The following is a 20,000-nucleotide window of genomic DNA, read 5'->3' as shown; positions in this document are numbered from 1 at the left end:
AGAAGTTTGCTCACAGTCAAACATATGGGCAAAAGTGCAAATTAACCATGTAACAGGGACAATGGCCAATGCAGTAAAAAAACTGCCCCAAGGAGGGACAAACGTATCGCATTTACCAATGGTAACAACAGATTTTTGAAAGGCAAGCCCATGAACGAGTGATAGTGATGGGCGTGCAGAGGGCGTGGTTAAAAGCCCACAGATAGATTACAAGAGGCCAGAGCGTGTGCGCGCTCGACCTAAAAAGGCACCGGAGCCCCAGTGTGTATAGCGAGTAGTGTGATATAATCAATGGCATATGAGGCTCTAAGATAATTAGAATGTGTCAGCAACATAGATATCTCTTGTCAAAGAAACCACCCTGAAGGGGAACATACTAGTTTTTTGTAATCAAAGGGCATACGAGGCAATATGGAATATGCCAACAACACAATTATTACTTCACAAAGAAAACACCCTGACTGGGAGCATACACGTTTTGTATTCAAGAGGCATGCAAAGCAAGAAATATTTTGTACCCCAAATAAAAGAAAGAGAGAATGTGTCAGCAACGTAATAATGCAAAAGAAGAAATACTTAACTAAAAAAACATTACTGGAAGTATGCCCGGAAGTAGTGTCAACGCAAAACAGGATTGTAATTAATGCACAAACTATTAATCAAGACAGGTGGATATCAATGCCATAAAATTATGAGAGTTCTATATGTGGCAGGCAGAGAGGAACATAAAAAATTACGAGAAGGATATAACTGGTAAAGAGTATTTATACACAAATTTATAATAAACCCCAAATATAAAATAAAGAGAAATATTTTTTAAAGGATAAAAGAAAGACGCCAATCTTATTAGTTTATGGACAAAGGGTAGACAGATGCAAGTCCTAATAGTAAAATTCAAAAGAGTGGGGTGTGGCTTGGGCATCAAGATGGCGGTTGCACTTGAAGAGTGCTCTGCACCTCTCCGTCATCCGCTGCCATCCACTGTTCTCTACACGAGTCCTCAGTTCACAGATCCAACATTTTTACTCCCCGGATGCCTCTCCTGCCGCCGGCATGATCAAAACATCGAGGCTCTTCTCAGGGAGCTGAGGGGCAGTGTGGACCCCCATGCCTGACCTCAAAATGGCAGCCTAGTGGAGCTCATCGGCCGGCCGTGATTGGGAGTTACGAGCAAAGGGAAAACAGCTGGGACACCCGCTCCGTTGCCTGTGACCGAAGTATGTATAGCAAGGAAAGCCTCCGGTGGCCAAATAAAGTGAGATGGAGGTAGGAGGCAGCTGTGCCGGCATGGCCACATGAGCTCCAGAGACTGTTCAACGGCAAGACAGGCCCCCCAGGGTGGCGGGAGGGTCTGCTCATCTGTGGCTGGTGATCAAGGGGGACCCCCGTGCCTCTAATCTCTGCTGGACACAAACTCTTTCCTCCCCCCTGCAGACTGGGGACATATGGAGGATTGATCCTGAAGCCTGGAAGGAGGGTCTCATCCCTGACCCGAATGGGTGCTGCATTTCTCCTCTTGGCTTGCAGCAGCGCATTAGTGCGCCTGCGTCAAAGACACTGAATAGGGGCCTCGAATGGTGGGGTCTCCACCAGGAGTGGTAAGACAAGATCCACAGGGTGGCCTCATCTTCTCTCTTTCCTCCCTCCGCACTCCCCCTCATTGGCACCAGGAACTGTGAGCCAGTGCATATAAGAGGAAGGGGGCAAGTGAACGTGGTCACCACATGTGGGACTCCTCGCCCTCTTTATTTTGTCTGGCTGAGAACCAAAAAGATGCAACTGGCGGCACCCTAAGGAACCACCCTTTGGGCTCCCTGATTTCTGTAAACAGGCCTCCCCCCCTCATTCCTAGTGTGAGTGCCTGGACCATGACTATCAGCGTGCGCTTGCCTGTTGGGGCTGAGTCTCCATTTGTCACGACGGGCCTGCTCTGCCATCTCCCCACCTGGCTACTGGACCATGGGACTGGAGGAGTGACTTTGTGATCCTGCGAATACAGGCGTGGTGGGGAGGGCTGTTCGATGGCTGGGTCCGCAGACATAGCCTCTTGCCCATTTGATGCCCCAGCCTGATTCTATGGTCTATTCTCCCCAGGGGCTAGCTGCTCGTACTGTTCCGCTGCAACAAGCAGGCCACGCCTGGACACATCGCAAGGAAGGACTCCTGTGCTAACATGGGGAAGGACAAAGCCTAGAAGCTGCGCTCTTTACAGCCCCGCATCGATTAATACATTACAGGGCAATCTCAGGTTTGTGGGGTTTCCTGAAGGTGCAGAATATACGCAGCCCCCCAGATTTATAGAACAATGGGTCAAATCCTGAGTGCCTGCCGATAAACTCACTCCCTGGTTTGCAGTGGAGTGTGCTCACAGGGGTCTCATGCCACAACCGCTGCCCCTGGCCCCCCACTGGCCTATGATTGCCCACATCTTCAGCATTAAAGAAGCTACTGTATACTTCAAGAAGCCCGTGCCCAATCGGAACTTCACTTCCAAGGTCTGGACTAATCTAAAGTGGAGGCGAAGCAAAGATATTATGAAGCAGTGAAACAGAAACTCAGAGCTCTCAATTTGTCCTACGTGCTTCTTTTCCCAGCTCGGCTCAAAGTAATCCACGCAAATCCAACACACCTTTTTTAAACACTTGAGTCAGCATGGGACTGGCTTACGGAGGAGAAGCAACTCCGCAGGCTTGGCCGATCGCCTCCCCCTTTGGGTTGAACATTGGCGACAATGGACTCGGAATCATCTCAATGTAAGAAAAGGGCCCAAGCCCGTTCCTGGAAATGGAGACACGGTATGTGTGCCTCTTCGCCCTCCCCCAGCACCGACTTGCTAGAATCATCAACCCAGAACTTGGCCCAACCAGACCATGCTGGCAAGGGTAGTGTTAAAACTGGCTCCATAGAGGGCTTATCATCAAGAGATATCCTCCCTCCCTCTCTGCGTCTGCCGGCATAACTGCTCCAAATCGACAATGACTTGCGGGGCTGCGGACAGACGCCTCACTCGGGGGACTCGTGTGCACTTGCCTGGGTTGCACATCCTATGACAATGAGGGGCCCACCACTCCACACCTGGAAACACATTGGGTTTACGTTCTGTTACAAGTTTTAGGGCGACTGATGCTTCTTGGGGGGAAATATGGGGAGGCGGGATGTTGGAAGGTGGGGTTTGTTTTGCACTTGTGTTCTTCAAGTTGCTGCTTGTTGTCTCTCACTAAGCACTCTTGATTTGTCATGTCACAAAACACCAATGCACTCACCATAGCACCCAATATATGGGGTACACCACCTTCATACAGGTGGCAATACCTGTCATTGATGAAATATGTTTGCTGCGTCCCCGGACATGCCTAGTACTTGTGCGACATCCCTCCATATTATGACATGGAAGGTCAATGGTCTATTAGACCGAACTAAGCACACCACAGTGCTGAGGTATGCCCGCCGATTCCTGCCCTCAGTTCTGATGCCGCAAAAACACACCTGCGGGCACAAATTGTTTGTTTCTGCTGAAACACAACTTCCCACAAACTCCCAGTGTGAGGTGTCTCGACAGTTAATGCTGATTTGGGAAGAAATACAACTTACCTCCCTTGAAGCAGCAAAACAACTGTGGCAAGCAATCACTGCCCGCATCTTCAGGTGGGGAGACAAAAACAGCAAGCTTCTCTATTGGTTGGGCTTCTGCCCCCTGGCTGGTAAGATTATACCAGAGATCAAGGACCATGCGGGTGCTCTCTATCACACTGCTGCTGCTATTGCCCAGGCATTTGCGGATTATTACACTCACTTGTATGCTGTGGTTCCCCGCCCTCCTGGTGAGGAAGCCTTTCCTCTGTTGGATGACCTGCCCTTTCCTCAGCTCTCCGAGAGACAGCACCTAGACCAACCCATCACACTTGAAGACATTGGAACGGCTATTTCAGCAATGGCGACTGGAAAGAATCTTGGCTCTGGTGGCTACCCAATGGAGTTCTACGCTAATTATAGGGAACTTCTTGCCCCCCACTTATTGAACCTCTTTAAAGACAAGGTGACAGCAGACTCTTTCCCGGGTGATATTGACCATGCCACCATTGTGGTCATACCGAGGGTGCAATGTGCATGTGCAAGATACCAGCCTATTGCCCTCATCAATGGTGAGGTCAAAATCTTTGCGATCATCCTCGCATCACCTCTCGAATGGGTTCTGCAGACCCTTATCCACCCTGATCAATGCGGCTTCATGCCAGCCAGAAGCACGAGGCATTGCCTGCGTTGGCTCTACGTAGCCCTGGCTCGTTGCCATTTTCTTCCCTCCCCGTTGGCTTTACCACTTATTGATTTTGAGAAAGATTTAATACTGTGGATTGGGGGCACCTTACCCAAGCCCTGCAGAAAGTTGGAATTGGGCCCGCTTCTGTACTTTTTTACACATACTATAATCCCACCGCCCGAGTACAAATCAATGGGGTGGTCTCGGATGTGTTTCCCATACTTAGGGGGACCACACAGGGCTGACCTCTGTCCCTCCTATTGTTTGCGCTAGAGTTTGAACCTCTTGCCCAACTTATTCGGAGCGATGCATAGGTTAGTGGATGGGAATGGGACACCAATCACAAAGACCGTATTGCGCGATATACTGACAATGTCCTGTTTCTTTAAGATCCCTGGACCAGTGGTCCTCGCTGTCTTTAACTTTTACAGTTCTTTGCTGAAGCCTCTTGTTTACATATTAATCCCAAGTCGATTCTTGCCCCCCTCTTATCTTCACATTGTTGCGTGGAGTGGCAGACTACTACTTCTGTATTCCACTTAAGATTTCACTACTTAGGCATCCAAGTGGCGCTCCAGCTTGAACTGACCTGGTCACTTAACATTACTCTCCTGAACCGCCGGGTCAAAGCGAACATTAAGAGATGGCAGTCTCTCCCATTGAATGTAATGAGCAGAATATCCCTCTATAAAATGATATTGCCACAGTTTTTGTACCTTTTCCAGAATATCCCACTGTTTCTACCCTGCCACTGGTTTCGAGAATTAGACTCTGTGATCCTTACCTTCCTCTGGCACAATTCAAGACCGCGCTTGGTCTACGCTGAGTGTCAGTGTGTCCCATAGGACAGAGGCTTTGGTATGAGCGATCTTTATTTGTATTTTCTGGCATCCCCGATTCTAGTTTCAAATCATTCTTTATTTGTATTTTCTGGCATCCCCGATTCTAGTTTCAAATCATTGGCTCACTGGGGGGTGGTCTGACCCAGCATACGGAGTCAAACTTGCAATGATGGGGTTCCCACAGACAATGGCTATGCTCAATAGTGATACTGTCCCAACTACACAGCCAGAAATGATCCGGGTGGTTTTCCTGGGTTTGAGGGCGGCGCTTCACCATATAGGATGGAACACAACACTCACCCAACAGACTCTATTGTGGCAGGGCAGGTGGCTGGGGGAAGTGGCATCCTAGGAGGGATTCGTCTTTGGGATGCTATTGGCATTACACAACCGGGAGATATTTGGTAAGGAACACATATGCACTCCTTCCAAGACCTCCAGGACCCATATGCAGTATCCAAGACCCAGTTCCATAAACACTTGCAATTGCAAAACGCACTGCATACACACATAAAGCAGGGCACATACCTCCCGGAGATCAGTCTTCTTGAGGCAAAGGCCTTGATGAGTGCACTCAGGAAAATAGATGTCTCCCAGATCTATTGAACCATATTATTAAGGCCCCAGACAAGATGACTCAGCTTAGACTTCAGTCGGAGGGCAGACGACTGGAGAGATGCATTGATGGCCCCAAGAGTTATTACGATATTGGCCAAACTTCGATTAATACAAACATACTACCTCCACTGTGCATATCTTACTCAAGAACAGCTATTTAAGGTGTGTCTCCTTACACACCCGGGATGCTTCAGTTGCTCTTATGAACTTGCTGATTTCTTCCATATGGCCTGGTCCAGTCCCATTATACAGCAGTACTGGGAAGAAGTAGTTGCAGAGCTGTTGATGGTTTTGGGGTGGGAAGTAGACCTTTCCCCGCTACCAATGTTATTGGGAGTGCTTGAGGGTGTGGCAGGTATGCAGATGGATTGGATCCTGCTTGGTACAGCTGTCATGGTGGCAAAAAGAGACATAGCATCCCACTAGAGAAATTTGGAGTCTACAATGATAGTTCAGTGGCGCCATAGAGTGTATTGGTGTGCTCAGCAGGAGAAGCCATTGTACGAGACCTGGAGATGTCCTGCTAAACATGGTAAAATATGGAACAAATGGTGGGGAGACTCTGAAGGGACCCTGTGATGTTGTCTGTACCACTGTATTGTTTAAATGGCTGTCCTACAGACTCATCCATGGTGCCATATTGAATCTTACATTACCTGTATATCTGAGTGGTGGTGACTGTGATCTTACTGTATTTGTGGCCTGATATATAGTTAGAAAATCAATAAAACTGTTTATCAAAAAAAAAAAAATCAAAAGAGTATACTAAAATGCTACACACATGTAATAATAGAATCAAGATAGTCAAAGGGCAAATTAGCTAGTTCATGTAAGCGGAAACAAGGTGGTATCCAAAATTCTTGTGCTGTCTATATGCAAGTACTCAAAAGGCTGATGAGGTCAAAGTGATATAACTACAGAATAAGGAAGACCTTAGTCACTCAATTCGGCCATTTATGAACGCCATTCCTTCTCCCATGTTCATTCCTTGTTCTTTGGAGTTATAGCGCTTAATTCACTTTATTTCCATCTTTTTTGAGGATGCTTGTAACCTCCTGTTGGGACTGAAGCAATATCAATTACTTGCCACTTTATATCATCTGCTGTGTGATGCTTTTCTAAGAAATAGGATACCAGGGGGGCTGTAGTCATGGAGCACCTAACCCTGCTGTGATGTTGGCATTTATGTGATTTTACAGGTTGTGAGGTTTGCCCTTCATAGATCAATTTACAGGGGCAGTATACAGCATATACAACATTTTTAGAGTTACAGTTTGAAAAAAACTTTAGATCTGTTTTCACCAAACCATGCTCAGAAATCTTTGTATCATGTGTGAAGGGGCAGGATACACAGTTACCACTATAATAGTGTTCCAATGTAGTCTCTAAGGTTCTGGTGTTACCCTGGTCTGTATTCGTGATAGTGGAATGTACAAGTTCATCTTTAATACTTTTTCCTTTCTTGAAGGCAAACATTGGTGGTTACAGATTACCATAATGCTATCTAAAATGTGCAAATTTTTTGTCACTAATTTCCGAATTCTTTTCGTGTGTGGACAAAAAGTAGTCACACATACAAGTCTTTCTAAAGGTGTTTTTTCTTCAGTGCATAGTATTTTTTCTCTTGGACAATACCAGGTCCATTTCATGACTGTTTTCACGATCTTCTTAGGGTAGCCCCTAGAGAAAAACCTATCCTGTAGTATGGAAGCCTCCCTGAAGTCGTCCTTTTTCATTGAAGACTTTCTGTGTACATACATACATTGTTTGAAAGGTAGACCATCTCAGGGTGCGCTTGGGTGGTAACAATTATAAGAGAGCAAGGTATTTCTCTCCGTGGATTTCATATGTAGACTGGTATGGAGTTTCCCTCCACTGTGTTTAATAGTCTGATCTAGAAAGGCAATCTCACATTTATTGACAGAATAAATGAAGGGAAGATGGTTTTGGACCTCATGTAAATAGTCAACAAAGTCCTGAAAATCTTGTTCTGGCCAGATCAAATTAAAAATATGTCATCTATATAATGTTCCCTGCAAGAAATATTCACTCAATATCTGTTATTGGTGGTGAGGACATGCTTCTGTTAAAAATCATCTACATAAATGTTCGCTAAGTTTGGGGCACAAATTGCCCCCACTGAAGTGTCGGAGCACTGTTGGAAATACTAATTGTCATATTTAAAAACCTTTCACTATAATGCAGTGCAGAGAAGGGAAATAATGAAGTCTTTTGGGACTCACACAGGTTGTGGTCATGTATACAAAAGGTTCTCAAAATCAGTTATTTTTCCTCCTGGGGAATGTTGGTGTACAATGAAGCTATAGCCTGTGCTACCAACCAATCAGTGTCCGTACTGAAGGACATGCCTTCAATCAGGTTCCCCATAAAGGTGCTGTCCTTCACATAGGTTTCCTGCAGGGGCACATAATCCTGGATAAAGAAGTTGATGTACTTCCCCAATGGTTCCAAAATGGAGCTGCAACCAGATAGGATTGGTCTACCTGGTGGTCTGTTGAGGTCTTTGTGCACCTTAGGTAGAGTGTACAACACTGGTGTATGAGTATTCTCATTATTCAAGAACAAGAGTTCTTTCTCACAGATGAACCCTTGTTCCTTCCTTCATGACATACCTTTCAAAATGTATTTTCTGATCCTACCCAGGGGATTTGTGGGGAGTCTAGTATAGTGCCTGGTATCTGTGATCTCTTTACGTAGCTCAGTGTCATTAGTGTTATAATCTTGGAGAACAAAACCACCCCCTTTATCAGCTGGCTTAACAATAAGGGACTGAATAGTGCTTATTAGTGCTTATTAGTGTCACTCTTAAGCACTAATAGTGCTTCTCTCTCAGCAAGTGAGTGTTATATGGAATGAATTCCGTTGTGGTTTTCATGATATCATGACATCAAGGCCCTGTAAAACGAACTTCTCAAAAGTAAGCAATTCTCGTGGTATAAGGAAGCTGGATGGATAAAACGTTGAGGTTGATCTCAAACCAGTCACTGAATCAGAGATTGGGTCATTCCTATCTACAAAAAACTATTTGAATCTGATTTTGCAAAACAATTGTAACAATTCGGTCTTTACGATAAAAACTTTGGTTCTCTCAGTATTCACTTTGTACAGTCCTCTACTCAGTAAGCTAATTTCTGAGGAGGAGAAAGTGTGTCTTGATTAAATTAAAAATGGGCATCTTTGAATCATTCTGGTTGGGTGTAATGAATGTGTTTAGGGTCCCTGAGGCCCCATCTGTATATCTTCCTCCTCGCCTGAAGTTCCTCTGGAGACTGATACCACGGTCTGCCCCTCTCACTGCATACGTCTGTGACCCCGGGCTAAAAAGGCTAGTCTGGGTGTGCCTCAGCATGGCTTGGCTTCCCGAGGGTATGAATCATCAGTCCGTGTGGACGAATTCGAAAACGTCACAGTATGATCCTTTTTGTATTTCTCCCAGCTACACTGTTTATCCTGTGGACGTATCACAGAGTAGTACTCGTCTTTCAAATATGGGAATGCTTTTGAATAATTCTTCAACTCAAAGCTGTTAAATTCTTTAATTGTTTTATTTAGATTCTCAAGAACTTGTTTTCCTTCAGCTATGCCATCCTCTCCTAGAAGTTCTTTCTCTGGGCCCTCTATTTCTTTAAGTTCTTTCTTTGCATGCTCAATGGCTGTTTCTGTGCCAAGTACCATCCAATGTCAAGAACACATAATAGAAATGTGACTGAATCCACCTCTGCATTTCTTATCTTCCCCAAAAAGACCTGGGGTGTTCCTGACTATTAATCCTTGGGGGATAATCCCTGCTTTTAGGTATTCTGTTAGCATGCAGTTCTGTTCGTACTTGATTTTTGTTCGGCCTTCTCGAGCTTCACTAGAAATACTTGCTTGGGGTTAGCCGGTCTGATAGTTTGTGATGAAAAACGTGAAGTGCTGCTATTTTAGCATTCTACTCATCAGTATAAAGGGGAGGCTCCCTACCTGACATCCTACCGAAAAAGGTGTGAATGAGCCCTGTAATAGTACAGGAAAGGACGAAATCAAAGAAGAACTGATAATGCCTTTGCGGTGCAGCCACCGCTCTACGTGCTCCATGAAATGCAAACGCGACCCTACTCAACAGGAACCAGGGCTATAACAGTGCTTTCAAAAAACAGCACTTCTGATTGGAAATACATGTTTACAAAATGAAACATAAGTGCAATCGCATCAATAAGTCTATAGTAGGATGAGAGTAGAGTGAGCCAACCGCAAGCTTCATCAGTTAATTGGATCTTCATCAATATACATTGTAACATATACTTGTGCAAGAAATTGTGTTGTGGCTTCCGTCTCTCAAGTGGGACGGAAGTCACAACAACCAAACAAAAGTGATAATCAATGATATACATAAAAGAAATAAAATGGAAAAAAATAGGTTTCCAAAATACAGCAAACAACCTTAATCATGAGTATACATATGTGTCAGACCCTTTTAGGATTTCAAAGGGTCAAACCACAAGGTTCATTTGGCACAGTTGACGACGTTTCGACTCTCCAATAGATATGCGGCCTCATCAAGACCAAAGAATATTTGGGACACCTGGAGTAAAAAAATAATTAATAAATGATTAGAGAAACGTTTAAGTATAGATAGATTAATTAGACTCACAATGTGAATTAGTGTGGGGTAATACCTTTCTTACGCACGCAAAAGAAGCTAGAGGAGAAGGGTGCAACCCACTGCATGTGATCAATAAAGTAAAATTACTTACAGAGGGGACTCTGCTTGGGTACTGTATTTAAGGAATAAAAACAAAATGAATTAGAAAAATTGGAGCAAGGCTCTTGTTGGCAATATCTTGGTTAATTTTAGCACCCATTGGAGGGAAAACTGGCTTATCCCTGTGAAAGTTGATCAAATCCTTTGCGCAATATTGGGAGCCATGCACAACCCAATCAGAATGTTCTGCACAGTCCGCTGCTTTGAATATAGTAATTACGGATCTCTTAAACTAATTAGCATCACACTGGATATCAGGATCCGACCGTGAGGAGCGCAGCATCTTCTCTTTGAAAGATAGGGATGGTCTATGACAACGAGGCTCGGAGCACCAGGCTCCTGAATATGGAGGCCTAGAGGAGGTGTGGTCAACCCATAACCACGGCAATGCAAGGCTGCTCATGCGGCAATCGGTTTGAATGGCCTATAGAGAAAAAAGGGCACCGGGAGCCTAGTGTGTATAGCGAATAGCGTGATATAACAAAGGGATATGCGAGGCACTAAAATAATTAGAATATGCTAGCAACACAGATATTACTTGACAAAGAAACCACCCTGACGGGGAGCATACACATTTGTAATCAAGGGGCATACGAGGCAATAAGATGACTGGAATATGACAACAGCACAACTAATACTTGACAAAGAAAAAAGCTTGAAAGGGAAAATACACGTTTTGTAATCAAAGGGCATGGAAGGCAATAAAATATTATGTACCATAAATTAAAGAATGGGAGAATGTGTCAGCAGCATAATAATACAAAAGAAGAAATCCTTATGCAAACATCACGACTGAAAGCATGCCTGGAAGTTGTGTCAATGCAAGCCAGGATTGTAATCAATAAAAAAACTAATAATCAAGGAGCAGGAATATCAATAAACGTATGTAGAGAGCCAATCCAGAAGGGGAAAACTTCCACAGAAAAAAAGTTTTTTTGTTAGAAAAACTCTCACCCACCAGGGTTACCCCTTGGTGGCATGCTTCATCACTGGGTTTCTTCCCGTTCTGCTGCAGAACGAGGCGTGCTGTGACCAACGGAATACGTGGGAGCATTGTTGATAACAGCGATGTGGATGCTAGAAAAGGATAGGAGTGGTGGGGTCTTGGCAAGTTAAAAATATTCCCCTCTGAATGATATTACTAGTTTAATATGTCTCACAGGGGTGGTATGGTTAAAAAGGGGTGTCAGGAGGGTGGGTATATAATGTACCTGTCCTCCTTAGTAGTTTACATGTTTCGGAGTTTACCCCTTATCTCCTCTTCAGGACCAAAGTGATCTGCCTAGTATCACTCCTCGTGCGCCTACCACTAGTGGAAGTACTCTTACTATTTACTGTGGTAAGGTGATATATACCAATTACATTAAAATAAATTCGACCCATCAGTGTCAATGCTCTGCTTGGCAATTTTTCAGTGTTCATGCTAATTGCATCATAGGTCCTCCGGGAGGGATGTGCTTATAGTCACACGTTCCTCAAAGCGATACTCCTGCCAAAAACCTACTCCTCACCTCATCGCGGCCTGAATAACACAATGATGATGAAGCATGCCACCAAGGGGTAACTCTAGTGGGTGAGGGTTTTTCTAACAATAAAACTTTTTTTCTGTGGAAGATTTCCCCTTCTGGGTTGAGTCTCTAAATACGTTTACTGAAACTTCAAGGAGGATAGACCCTCCCCTTTAACCCTCCTTCTCCCCCTTTGTTTAGCAAGAATATCAATGCCATATAATTATGAGAGGAACATCAAAAATGGTGAGAAGGATATAAGTGGTAAAGAGTATTTATACACAAATTTATAATAAACCCCACATGTAAAATAAATATGAGACTATATGACAGGAAGACACCATTCTTATTAGTTTATAGACAAAGGGTAGACAAAGCAAGTCCTAGAATCAATAATCAAGGGGCATGAGAGTGAATACGCTTTTTTTTTCCGGAAAGGGTCACAATCAAAGAGCCACTAGAGAGGGGAAGGGATCACTTTGAGATCTTTGAATGTTGTAAAAGGGACCAAGGAGACTTTTCACTTATGAGTTCTGTTGGATGGAATGCTTTCTCGCCCCCTCAAAATGCACCATCATAGGACATCTGGGCCTAAGTTTAGCCTAAAAGAGAGAGAATGAGAGAGAGGGGGGTACTGGAGGAAACAGCAGACAAATTATTCTGTCTAAACTAGGGAAGCTAACCCAGAGATAAACCCTTTTTAATTGGACCATACCTCTTTGTTCATTCACTTATTAAGACTTGTATCTCACAGGTGATTGGTAATGGTATATACAGAAACCAGAACCCACACTGGCCAGTAGTAAAGGGAAATATTTAGATTATCAAGACCCAGGTATTAAGTAGCATCAACCCACATTGTACTTGCTGAAATATTCTCCTGTTTTTCAGAGGTTACTGGTGACGACCATTTTGCAAGACCTAAAAAGTGAAGAAGGACGAGGTTAATTCTGCTATAACATCCACCCTCAGGAGAGACAACCTCATCCACCTGTTCATAACTCCACTTGGACTATATCACCACTTCATACATTTGTGTCAAACCCTTCAATAAAGCCACCAAATGAACAACAGAAAAGTCTCCTAAGCCGTATTGTGCCCATCCCTCCCTACTTCCCTTAATATCACCTCCTTCACACACACCTCATTCACATCCGCCTCTCTTGGTTTTCAACCCCACCCTATCTTATAATACTTTGCCACACTCTTCATGTTTCCCTCTCTTACCCTCTCTATCTCTTCCTCTCTCATGCCCCTCCTCCCTTCCTTTATCTCCTTCTACTGTCTCCATTTCCACCACCTAGTGCCAAAGTAAAGAATGTGCCACCCTTGGTGAAGGCACAATTTCCAGAACACTCCACTAGCAATAGTGTCACATTTAATGCATGTAATACTACATCCTCTGAGGTAGGCAGCTTAGGCATCAACCTAATATTCTCGGCCCGCACAGATTGCCCCAACCATTAACCTCTGTCTCACATACTGTCTTCTTTTTTCAAACCTCCTCTCGTAGCCTCTTTTATATCTCTCGTTCTCCTTCCTCTTCAAAAACACATGCTCCCCACCCACCTTTCTCAGTCTTACATACCTTCCTCACTTTCCCTCTTAACTCACTTTGTATTTGCACGCTTCACCTCTTCCCATCCTCTGACAAACTGATCTCCCCCTCACACACTCCTCTTTGCCAACCCAGATAAACATTCCCCACTTCACTTTCTTCCTGGCCACCATCTCACTATTGTCTCAGACCTTTCTCACAAATTCCTTTTACATATCTTTTAGTTGTGTATTCTTTTTAAACTCCTTCCTCTAAGATTCCTTTCTCTATCCCACTCACGTCTTTTACCATCCCACTCATAATTACATGCACTGTCACACCCATCTCACACAGCTTTCTAGCTTCCATATCTACCTTTTCTTGCAAACCTGCTACTTCCTCATCTCGACACTCTTCCCCATCTGCTCTCTTGTGCACTTTAACTTCCCCAACACTCTACATTCTCTCATGCACATCCGTCTCTTTCTCACTCTCTGGGTCCTATACATGCTTTCTCTTTTTCTATTTCCCACTTACCCAGGAAGACACACAGCAAAGATGACTGAGTTTTTTATTTGCCCCATTATCAGTGCAAACGAGGACTGACAATTCAAGCTTACATCGATAATTCAATCAACACCAACTTTGACCCACAATCTGACCCTATAAGCTTCAACTTCTCTTCACTTTGCCCTCTGAGGACGCCCCAAACCCATGCTGGCGAAACTCCTCCACTACAGAGACTGTTATGCCATATTGCTAGAAGGGCCCCTCATGCTGGAGAATGCTCATGTGATGGTATTCCCTGATTACACCACTGTGGCGCAGCGCCGCATGTTCCTTGAAGCCAAGAAATGTCTCCGGCAATAAGGAGGTAAGTACTCCCTGCTGTTTCTAGCCCGATTAAAGATCATGCATCAAGGGGAGACTTACCTTTTTGCGGACCCAAAAGAAGTGTGGAACTGGACTGATAAACACCCTCCCCCAAAGCCCGAATGCCTGCCGGGCCTAAAAGAAAACGTGCAGCGTGATCCCAAAGGACCCTCCCTCTTGTTGCCGCGGGGCCACCTCTGCCCGCGGCTCCTGACCTGGAACAAATCATAGAGAACCACCACCAAGCACTGGAGGTGCCAGCACAATTGAACTGAGACAGCCCTCCCTGATATTGACAGTGGCCCCCTACATCTTCTCCACAGAGGGCCATTCGGATTCATCCCACAGGTCCACCCATCCATCTCTCACCCTCCCCTCAGGCGGCAGAAACAAAAATCTACTGCTTCCACCTCTCCTCACCGATTACTGGCTGCCCCCCTCCTTTCACAATCAGATACGCTATGCAGCATTTGCACATGCACAGTTGTATATCTGATCTCTGTATTATATATGCACACTTCCAATGGCTCTCAGCTTTTTCCCCTCAGGCACCCAGGCCATTGTGCCCTGACACCTTCCATTACAAACCACAGGATGGTTAGCTCTGCTACTCTTTACCCTAGGGCCCTGGCCATCCCCTGCACATTGCAATTTAGTCTTACTCTTCAATGGTTTGGGCATTCCACCTGTTGTGGAAGGTTTGATCTGTTTACACCTGATTTTTTTTTTTTACACCACTCCATGGCGCACACACCTTCATGCCATGTCACTTCTGCCACAAAGAGGTTGTGGCGGATGGTTGCAGGGATGCCCAGTCCTACTGCACATTTCCTGAGCAAAATCACGACTCACCATCCTGACAATGACAAGTAACATAGCCACTCGCTTCCTTACACTTAATGTCAAAGTGATGCATTCAGCCCGAAAGTGCTACTCTTTCTACTCCTATATCAAAAGACAACATCCACATACACTATTCCTGCAGGAGACTCATTCGACATCTGCAGAATTGCCCTGACTACAAAAGTGCTGGTGCGGCTTTATATATGCAACCACATACTCAGCATATGTCAGGGGAGCCTTGGTTTGGATACGCCCACAGACTCCTTTTCACACTCTCAACGTTATCACAGACAAGGGAGGCAGGTACATCTTCATTGATGGACGCCTAAAACGGTACACCGGTGCTAATTGGAAGCATATATGCACTAAATGTAGATGAAGAAGCTTACTGGACAGAATTGTCCACCGTCTTTGCCCAAAAAGCCCACCTTCCCTGGACATCAGGAGAAGACTACAACTGAGTCCTCATCGTCAATCTTGACCATTCCCATGTGCCACTCCCCTGCTCTCCCCCAATCTCACTGGCATCTAGATTTACAGAATGGACATGAAGTTAGTCGCTCGTAGATGCCTGAAGGTCCCTCAGTCCCACAGCCTGAGCTTACTCCTTTTATTCTCCACCCCATTATCTGTATTTATGTCTAGATCGCATGCTCTGCTCTCAGTTCCTTACCATCATGCTTCTACATGCGGACTATTTAGGTAGAGTAGTCTTGGACCATTATGCCCATGTTCTGGACATTCATTGGGGCACTCCTCACCCTGACCCCCAAGTGGCGTCTTCCCTGGGAGTGCCTGGGAGATCCGGTATTCCGGGAAACTCAATGGAATTGCTTCCACAGTGTGCTATACAACATTGTTAAGCGCACTGTTAGCGATTCCCAATGGGGTTGTAAAGACCTATCTCATTAATATTCATGAGGTACGTTGCAATTTGCGACTCCTTTGGGGTTGGCAGCACTCACAGGGATGGTGGCCTGCTGGGGACAACAGACCACCATGTCTGTGACTGCTTTTTAAGTAAAGTAGTTTTTTTACTAATGCAGCCCGTTTTCCTTAAAGGAAAACAGGATGCATTACAAAAAAAAAATGAAAAGTTTTATTTTCGTTTTTTCAGAGTAAAAAAGAAGTTTTGCGTCCCCATTCACAAAGAGGTAGGGGTCCCCTGGGGACCCCTTCTCGTTTGTGAATGGTTACCACCAACTTCAAGTTGGTGGTAATCTACACATGTTTTGTGTCTGCATTCCGTTTGCAAAACATTCACACATACCAGTGCTACTTCCTATTAGGAAGGGACACCCTTGGCATGCCATTTCCTAATAGCAACTCGCAAAAACATTTTGTGATTCTGTAATAGATTACCGAAGCGCAAAATGGGGTCTGTACATGCAAAAATGTTTTTTTGCATTTGCAAAAGGCCCAATTCTGCTAATCTGACTGCATGTGAATGCAAACCACCTTTGTACATCTGGTCCTAGATTCCTTACCTTTTGAACTTACTTTTGGCAGGGGGCAACGCAGTGTAGCTCTGGAGAAATTACAGCTGCCAACCGGGGAGGGCGGCCTGAGCGCCCCCTCCTTCGAACTGTAATTTCTAGCTGCTCAACTTCAATGGGTGACTAGGTGGCTTGCCGGCCACAACCTTGGGGAGACAAGTCATCACTCCCCACCCCCTTGCTTCAATCATAAGCCTCCTTCTTCCAAGATTCCCATAGAGCCTGCCATGTTCCCTGCAAGTAAATGTAGCCTGCAGGTGTATTTGTCGACTTTCCTCTCTCACAAAACAGTCCCCACCATACACCCCAAGCATCTCCCTGGTGGACCTCCAGAGCTACCTAGGCAATCACAGGCACCCTACAGCAATGGCACAACAGCTCAATCACTATGGTTAGGAAGTTATTCTCAGACGGCCATCTTCTCCCATTCCGTCAACTCCAGACTGACTATGACCTGCCTCCAGGCCAATCTTTCATGTGTCACCGCCTACACCACACCTGTTTTCGCCTATGGAGAACCAGAGATGAAGAACCACCCACATAGTACTACACACCTTGCTGACCATAGGGAACGGACTCCACCTTACTACATGGCTCTATTTGAGCCTTCAAAACCACACTAGTGTGTCACTTTCTCTTCTCCGTGCTGTCTGGGAGGAGCTGGTGGGAAGGGTTCTTTACGATAAGGAATGAGCCAGAGCACTAGAAATTCCACACACATTCCAGGAATGCACATTTTAAGAACATACAATTCCACGTCCTACATCGGGCACACTTCATCCCATCGCAACTCAACAAGCACTTCCCCAAGGTGAACCTGGCCTGCTCTCGCTGTCACATAGTAAATGCTGATCTCTGTCATATGCTGTGGGCATGCTCTGCACTGTCAGCCTTCTGGCATGAAGTCCACGCTACCCTGCAGTAGGTCACAGAACTCACTGATCTCAACTCATGGGAGGCCTGTGCCCTGGGTGTTTTTAAGCACCGGAAAAGCCAGGTTGTCCGCACTTGCTTTGCCATTTTGGCCATCATACTAGCTAAATGCACACTTACACTACACTGGAAGGCTTCAGAGGCACCCCCCATGGGGGCTGGCACAGGGCAATACAGAAGTGGTTGACGGCGGAGGGTGCCGTTCCCTGCCAGGAGGAGGCCCAGCAGATTCACCAATGCCCCATATCCCCAGCATGGGATACTATGCTCATGGAATTTAATCACCTTAAAGGCCCCCCTTCACAACACATAATCCGTTCCCAACACCTCCCCCCATATTATCCACTGGCTGTCTAACACTCCTTCACCCCACACTTGATGAGTGACTCCCTAGGGGAGAGCTACCCCCTGGCTGGTTAACCTTACCCCACACAAAGCCCCCGAGCCATGCACCACTCAGACCCTGCTTGGACACTTTGTGAGTGCCCCAGCCCCCTCCTCGATGCACCCCGCCATTCCATAACACTACTTGGCCCCTCCCCCTCACCCACCTGATTGTTAATGTTATTGTTTGAATCTATATATATGAATTTTTTTTTTTACACCCTATTTGTACCAAACTCAGTTTTCTAGATCCTGTAATCGAGACTGTATAATCCATTATCCTCAGTCAATGACTTTACTCGGGTGCTGCTTATATGTGATTATTTTGTATCTTTTCTTCCTTATATCCTCCCTCTCCCCTTCCCTTTGTTTGTAAGATCAATAAAGAGAATGTTTAAGAAAAAAGTGTGAAGCAAGATTATTTTATATTAACCATGTACAAGTGAGGACTTGGTAAAGTGTAGATCTGGAACTGAATTACTACAATGTGCACTGAAACAAGTTGTTTAAGTAAAATAATTCACAGTGAAGTAAAGGATGGGCTGTGGATGACACAATTGGTCAAGTGAGATTTGAGGTCAGGTGTCTTGGTTGCAGATTGTTCAGTTCAACCATGGTAGGGTTACATCTTTTTCTCCTCTGTTTAACACCAAAGGTTAGTGTTTTACTTACTTCATGGAACAGCCTTAGTACAGGGGGTTCCACAAATATACTTATCACACTTTAAACCAAACAGACATAATTAACACATATACGTGTGTGGTGATAAGATTTAAAATCGTGTGTTTTCTGTTTGAAATGTTTCCACAGATACTGAAGGTCAAACATTGACAGAACAAGCCTGTCTGAAGCCATGATGCATCTTGAATGCCTCTTGTTCTAAGAGCTGCAACCTAAGGAGCACACACTGTGGGGGAGCGGTTTCAAGTTCACTTCGTTTTTTGTTTATTATTTAATTGAGGTGATTGAGGAGTTGAGCCTCTCCTAAACCTTTATGTTTCTCAAGTAGGATTGAAACCTTTGTCTGGAAAAAAAAATACCAGCTGTGAACGAATGGACATGAGATGTATTTCATTTATAGATGGGAGTGCGCACACACCTTTGGGCTTTAGAGTACTGAAATACATTAAATATAAAAATATATATATCTGCAGTAGCCTGCAGCAAAGTCGGCTAGTCTGTGCCAAGACTGCATGCGTTCTTATGTGAAGAAATATTTGCTTGCATGTGTTGCACAAAGCTCCACATATCTCTCACCTGGTGCTTTTGCATCTATGTTATTCTGTCTCTCGATGGGTGACAGACAGCTGCATTCATCTTTGGAGTTAATCCCATACAATCTGCAACAGATAAATAATAGAGTGCACTTACACTTGAATTTTCCTATCAACATAAACTTCCAAATTACTATTGCCAATTCTATGTCAGGACCGGAGGCTCAGATTATGCTTCTCAATCTTTCCTGAAAAGTAAACAGTAGCCAATGAAAAGCATTATATTCAAAAACATTTCCCATGATCACATGCACCAATCATATAAGATCTAGTCCCATAACTGTCTGTGACACCATCTTGCCTCCTCTTTCTTTCCTGCTGTCTTACTGAAAATGTGTTTAATTACTTTTTTTTGTATCATATGGATTATTGGTTATTAGTTTACTTGGAAACTGTACACAAATGTGTCCGTGAATGTCGCATTTGTGATAATTAGTGTGGGATCTTCATTCTCTGTGATACTATTGACTTCATGCTTGTCAAATTGGTGAATGTAATTTGTTAATTCATATTTCTTTCACAGGTCATTATTTGTTAGGGTCGAGCCTGCATCGCATACTCTTGCCCATGCGTTTCACTTGAGAGACGCTTTAGGAGTTAGAAAAGGGCTCTGAACCCCATCCATGTCACGTCAGTGTCTTTCATTGGTTCGTGGGCTTGCCTGTTAAA

The sequence above is a fragment of the Pleurodeles waltl genome, chromosome 7, assembly GCF_031143425.1.
Source record: "Pleurodeles waltl isolate 20211129_DDA chromosome 7, aPleWal1.hap1.20221129, whole genome shotgun sequence".
Taxonomy (NCBI): domain Eukaryota; kingdom Metazoa; phylum Chordata; class Amphibia; order Caudata; family Salamandridae; genus Pleurodeles; species Pleurodeles waltl.
Note: the sequence above shows the minus strand (reverse complement) of the source record.